Source organism: Mus musculus, chromosome 5 (assembly GCF_000001635.26).
Source record: "Mus musculus strain C57BL/6J chromosome 5, GRCm38.p6 C57BL/6J".
Lineage (NCBI taxonomy): Eukaryota > Metazoa > Chordata > Mammalia > Rodentia > Muridae > Mus > Mus musculus.
Window position 1 is genome coordinate 145,616,542 of NC_000071.6, and position 6,936 is coordinate 145,623,477.

At 44.6% G+C, this 6,936-nt stretch overlaps 1 pseudogene; it reads right to left on the reverse strand.

Annotated features, from left to right (window-relative positions):
* On the reverse strand, window positions 6,181-6,899 carry Selenok-ps7 (selenoprotein K, pseudogene 7; annotated as a pseudogene).

Below are 6,936 nucleotides of genomic sequence, written 5' to 3' on the forward strand. Positions count from 1 at the left end.
ATCTCACTTCATTGGCCTTAGTCAAATGGCCTGATCTTGCGTCATGGTGTGCCTGCGCAGCTCTCACGATGGACGTGGCTTATTTTCGGGTGTATGAGGAAGTCAGGTGCAATCATAAAACTTGGCTGCAGTCCCGGGCACCATTTTGGGACTACTGCCACACCCGCTCCCCACTTCTCCCCCTTTTTTCTTTTTTGACAGAGAGAATGCCTGTCTTAGGTTGCCCCCTGAGGCAATGCCTCTTACCATCATTGGGAGACAAACAACTTTGGTTTGATCCTTGTCTTAGGTTGGAGTCTTACCCGTCATTGACTACTTCTCTAGCATACCAAGCCACACTTGAGGAGACTGTCCTGTCTCCAGAGCTTCAAAAGCTTGTATCATCATGGCTTGGATTCTGCGCTGATGAAACTGTAGAAGTCAAATGCACCAAAAGGCCAGGATGCTGATTAATATCAGACACAGTGTAAGTCCAACAATTCTGGCCCACTCTTTCAAGCGGGAGACACCTGTAGATCGAGCTGGCCAGTCCTTCAGCCATGGATATGTCCACATGGCTTGAGTTAATATGGACTATGGATTGACTCAATTCCCGAACTAATCCATCAAAATGCTGAGACCCATTTCCTGTAAGGTACTGGGATATAGTGTGGGATAAATGAGCAGCACAACTGGCATTCACAAATGGTATAGATGTAACACACAGTCCTGGATATTTCCACTCACAACCCAATTGTGCTAACTCAATCAAAATATCCACTTGTTCCTGGACTAAACAAGCCTTTGATTCAGCAATAAAATTCCTGCTTTCAGCTGGCTAATAATATTCCCCTGAACATTCAAAGCTTCTGCAACACCCATGGATAAATCATTCACAGCCACTGCAGTTTGTACCACAGAGGTATGGGATATAGCCGAAGCCATGGCTGTGGTGGAGCAGTGGCAATGGCCACAGTAATGCCAAAAATCCCTCTTAGATCTAAACAAAGACATAGCAGAAGGAGCTTGAACAGGCCAAGGTACAGAGTGAGGCATCCTAGTCACAACAGCTAAATGGTATTCAGATGCATTCCAGCACATACTATAATAAAAAATATCACTACTACAATTAACATTATTCTCATAACTACCATTATAAACAATAAACACAAAGGAGACAACAAACAAAGAGGTGTAGCCTTAAAGGAAGCATTACGCCTTCCAACAAGTTGAGATACAGAAGTTTCAAACACACTAGACCCGTTCCAATAAAAACTTGCATTAGCCCATGCCCCTCCCACTAGCATACTTAGAGGAGAAAGATCTGTGCAACTACCATTCACAGCACACAACAAACACACATTAAAAAGATTACTAGCTCCTACTTGAGCTGGATTTTTATAGGTCCAATTATATCCTGAAAATGAGCCATTATGAACTGTGCCAATATAAGGAGAAAAGGTAAAATATTTCTTTACAGCCCAAGCTGCCTTTCTAGAATGACACCCAGTCCATGGCAGAAGGGAATCACGGGTACCCTTGCAAAAGGGAACCCATCTAGGTTGGGGAGGTATGGTATCATTGCCTTTGGAAAAACTGACAGGCCACACCCCTTGAATCCATGTGGCATTAGCTTTAGTAGAACTATTAATTGGCGTATCAAACCATGCTGCTCTTTGATTATACATTTGAACGCATCCACTATTCTGAGAAATATTTTGAATCATTTGAAAGCACAGCAACTCCCTCAACTGAAGCTGCATCGGTTCCTGCACAGGCGCTATTTCCCCATCTCATGGTAAAAAGGGTAACTGCAACAAAGCATTAGATGTGAAAAATCGAGGGAACACTTGTGACGAATGCGTCAATGACATGGGTTTGGGAACACAGATAAGATTCCCCAATGTGGATCTTCAGTCATTACCATGGGAAGTATCCTCAACACCAGGAACATCCATGCCGTCTCCACTCCGCTCATTTTGGACTGCTCTGATCAACCGCTCCGGGACCCACAGTGGCTGTTGATGATCCTTGGAACTTACCAGCTAGCTGCCCTGACTTCGATGAGTTCTGAACGAAGAGAAGGGTCCCCATAAGGGACCACTTATTGCTTCTGTCTCTGACCAGCAGAAAAGAGCGGCAACACAGTGTTCTTCTCAAAGCAGTTTATTCAGGAACCTTTCAACATGCAAGCAGGAATCTCTCTCTCTCTTTGTCTGACCACAATCCCCTCAACCACACACCACCAGTGTGGGAAGCCACATGTGCCGTTGCAGAGTGGCACTGACTACTGCTGGCCACCACACATAAGTTTGGACAAACAACCAATGTGTACATATGCAGTAAAATTTTTTTTGCAAAGACACTGCCTGGCCCGGGCATGATAATGAGGTTCTGGAAGGTACTGAGAGAGAGTAACCAATCAGATGTGAGACATGCAAATGAGGTATGATAATGAGGCTCTGTGAGGTACAGAGAGAGAGTAGTCAATCAGATGAGGAACATGCAAATGAGGTGTAGTGCATAACCAATCCGGGTGTGAGACACGCCTCACCTAGGCCTATAAAACAAGCACCAGTTCTGGGCTTGGGTCTTTTCGCCTCTACAATCAAGCTCTCCCAATAAACATGTGCAGAAGGATCCTGTTGCAGCATCGTTCTTCCTGGCCAGTCAAGCGTGCGCAAGAAGTGGTGCCGAAAACCCGGGACAAGAAACATCTTCAGGCATAAGCGAAGACCCCCCTGCTACAGGGAGGATTCAGAACTGCATCACGGGGAAGGAGCGGTTAATAAAGGTTCCCGTAAAACAGACTGCTGAGAAGGATCTGGCATGGATTCAGAACTCTTCAGCTGGGGAACGGTGATAATAAAGTGTTCCTGCAAAACAGACTGCTGAGAAGGATCCTACTGCATGGATTCAGAACTCTTCAGCTGAGGAACGGTGGTACTGGTAAGTCTCCCAAATTGATCCCCAGGTTAAAGGGGGATATGTTTTTTAAGAAAGAGAAAAGGGAGGAAAAAATAAAAGGAATCAGTGATAAAGAAAAGGAAATAGTAAAGGAAAGGAAAAGGGAAAGGAAAGGGAAAAAAACCTTTCAACATGCAAGCAGGAATCTCCCTCTCTTTTTCTGACCACAATCCCTTATATATCCCCTCAACCACACACCACCAGCCCAGTCCGAGTAATCTCAGTTCATTGGCCTTCGTCCAATGGCCTGATCTTTCATCATGGTGTGCCTACTCAGCTCTCACGATGGACATGGCTTATTTTCAGGTGTATGAGGAAGTCAGGCACAAGTCATAAGACTTGGCTGCAGTCCCAGACACCATCTTGGGACTACCACCACACCCGCTCACACACACACACACACACACACACAGAGACACAGAGAGAGAGAGAGAGAGAGAGAGAGAGAGAGAGAGAGAGAGAGAGAGAGAGAGAGATTTAAAAAGTTTGGTGTGTGTATGTGTCTGTGTTAAGGTGTTTGTAATTGGGCATGTGAGTATATGCTTGTATTATTGTATATGAGTGTTTGTGTGTGTTTGTGTGTGAAGGTTAGAGGACAACTTTGGGGTTAGCCCTTCCTTTTTTCCTACTTTTAAACAGGGTTTCTTTGTTGCAACTGCTGCATACATCAAATACTATAACCCATGAATTTAGGGACTCTTCAGTTGCTACCTTCCATTTTGCTGTGAGAAGACTGAGATTACAGATCTGCATTTATATGATGGTGTGTGTGTTTGTGTGTGTGTGTGCATTGTGCATGTGTGTATGTGTGAGTGTGTATGTGTGTGTATTACACATCTGGGATTTAAGAGGAATCAGAATTGAGGTCCTTACACTTCCATAACTAACATACACACCACTGGGCCATCTTTCAAATTCTGGTGATTTTATTTTGCATTTTTGTATGTATGTATGTATGTGTGTATGTATGTATGTATGTATGCATTTATGTAAGTATATATGTATATGTGTGTATATGTGTATGGGGGTGTGAGGCATTGGGCTATGCACAGACAGACAGTCTGGTCTCCAGTAGAGCTGAGATATTGAACCCTGGGACCCGGTGGTCATAATTTGCCCACATGGGACAAAAGAAGTTCTCTCATGTCTCCTGGAACTCTGGCCCCTGTCTAAGTTATCACCCCCCTCAGCCCCCACAAGAGAAGCATGCCTAGGAGCCATGTATGAAATGTCCCAAGCTTCTGCCCTTCAGGCTAGACTCTTCCCCAGTTACCTAGCAACACTAAAGACCATAAGAGTGGCTGCTTGGCCCAACATCACTCTCTCCTTCCTTTGTTCTCTTACCTCTCACTACTCTCACTCCTCTCCTCTCTTCTGCTCTCCTCTGCTCTCCTCTGCTCTCCTCTGCTCTCCTCTGATCTCCTCTGCTCTCCTCTGCTCTCCTCTGCTCTCCTCTGCTCTCCTCTCCTCTCCTCTCCTCTCCTCTCCTCTCCTCTCCTCTCTCCCTCTTGCTCTTACTCTCTTTCTCTCTAGCCTTTCCCTCCTCTCTCTCCCTCCTCCTTCTCTCTTTCTCTCTGCCTTTCTATAATAAAGCTCTTAAACCATAGACAGTCTCTGTTCATGAGGGCTGTGCTAACTCTTGAGGTGTGAGAACCTCTCTTCCCTCATCCCTCTCGCCCATAACCCCGGGGCTACAGCGTGAGGTGCTCGGTCTCCCATGTCGGGGCTGTCCCTTTTCCACACCCTGTTGAGTGAGTCAGAGGCTTGGGTGCCCATCCAGGGCTGGGTGAATGCATCTGTCTGCCTTCCTGCATCCTCCTGTCCAGAGTATAGGTGGAACTCTGGTGGGACATGGGTCCTCCCTCCCCCTCTTCTTCAGGCTCCTTTTTAGTTCCTATATGGGTGCATATGTGCTGCAGCATGTGTGTTGAGGTCAAAGGATAATCTGAAGGAATTTGTTCTCTCTTTCTGCTGCATGAGTTTTAAGGGTCTAAATCAGGTTAGTAGTCTCAGAGGCAGGCGGCTTTGTTCCCTGAGCTGTCTGAGTAGCCCTTGATAACTTGTAACAGGAGTAAAAGCACTGGTTTTCCCCAGAACCATTTAGAAATTATCATAAACCACAACAAAAGGAGATATGGGCAATACATTTTCTCATGGCAACAGAAGGTTTCTGTAATACAGGGCTGGGCCTGTTGTGTGTCTGTTATCTAGGATCAGAGAATACCAACTAAGCAACATGCACACATTCTGAGTGATGTAAAAGATATGCAGTTATCATTCAGATCTCTGAATTGTTCAATGATATGCTGTGTACCAGCTGTACCCTAAGAGATCCTAGACTGGGCCTTGATAGAGGTGCATGGATTGACTCAGCTCTGTGTCATGATTCCCCCTATATATTTATAGTTATAAAAGAAGCCAGGGTGTGAGCCTTATTGTCTAAATCATAAGCCAAACTCTCTCTCTCTCTCTCTCTCTCTCTCTCTCTCTCTCTCTCTCTCTCTCTCTCTCTCTGTGTTGTGTAAAAATTTGTTTGTGTGTGTGTGTGTGTGTGTGTGTGTGTGTGTGTGTGTGTGTGTGTAGGTCATAGAGGTACATTGTAGACATTTCTAAATCACTTTCCACCGTGACTTTAGATGGGATATCTCACTAAACCTGGAGGTGATCTATTTGGCTAGGCTGTTTATCCAATGAGCACCAGGCGTGCACTGTCTCAGTCTATGTACTGCTGGAATTATAGATGGGTGACACTCTGTCTAGCTTTATAAATGATTTGTGTCTGAACTTATATCCTCAGGCTTGCATAATAGAAACTTCACTAATTGAGCATCTTCCAGGCCACAGGTGATAATTATTCCACTTTGTAAGGAGGTTGAGAAACTGCACAATGGGTAAGTCTTCCACGGGGTCCATTCATATTTGAGTCCTAGCAACCAAAGGGCAGTTCTCAACTGCTCTGACTCTAGGTACAGGAGATATGATGCCCTCTTTTGGCTTCTGTTGGCAGTGTACTCATGTGGTACACATACACACATACACAAAAATCACCTACACACATAAAATAAAGCAAAAGTCTAAAACCCCTTTAAAATGGGCTAACTAAAGTCCTTTGAGATGCTGAGCTTGATTTTGAAGCTGCTGAGAAATCAGCAATAGACACAGTTAAAGTCAAATCTGAAAATATCAGAACAAATGTTTTTATCTTTCTTCCCAGGCACTTTCCACTTATTTTTTTCCAGGACTAAATACATGACCTTTATTTCTTCCAGATCAAAGATTTTGGGTATGATCATATAAAGATGAACAATCAAGTTTTGCAACCTAGAAATATTTACTTCTTAAAACTATATCAATACTTTAGTAAACTATACAAAAAAAGATAAGGAGACAAACATATACATATATAGAATTGCTTATCAGTCAGGCCAGTATGTGCAGAGGGAATTCCCAGCATGACCTCATTCATCTGTGAGGACACAGAGCAATCCTTCTTTGGACATACACCATCTTCTCCTGCATGAGCCACTCTTCACCACTTGATGGCTTCCTTCTACACGTGTGTATTTCTCGTTGTCTGCTTCTCAGAGCAGACATTTACCTTCCTCATCCACCAGCCATTGGAGGAGGGCTGGGGCCACGAAAGTGACTGACCCTATCCATTCTTCTTGGAGGGTTTCCTGGTGGCCTGCTTCCATCATCGTATCTGGAATCAGAGGAGCTCCTGTAGCCTCTTCTTTTCTTCAAATCTTGCTGAAGCAGAGTTTTGAAAAAGAAAACCACAAATTCTGCTATTCCCCCACAAGAAGTCTCTTAGGAAAGACACTCTCCATGGGGAATGATTCCTGCTGTCCAACACCTGACCATTCGAGATGTAAACCATCTTCCATCTAGTTGCCTGCTTCCGAGTGACGGAGAAGACCAGACGCCCCTGATGTTGCCATACCTAGCCTCCCCCTAGTAGTAAGCAAGGAAACATACAACTTTTCAACA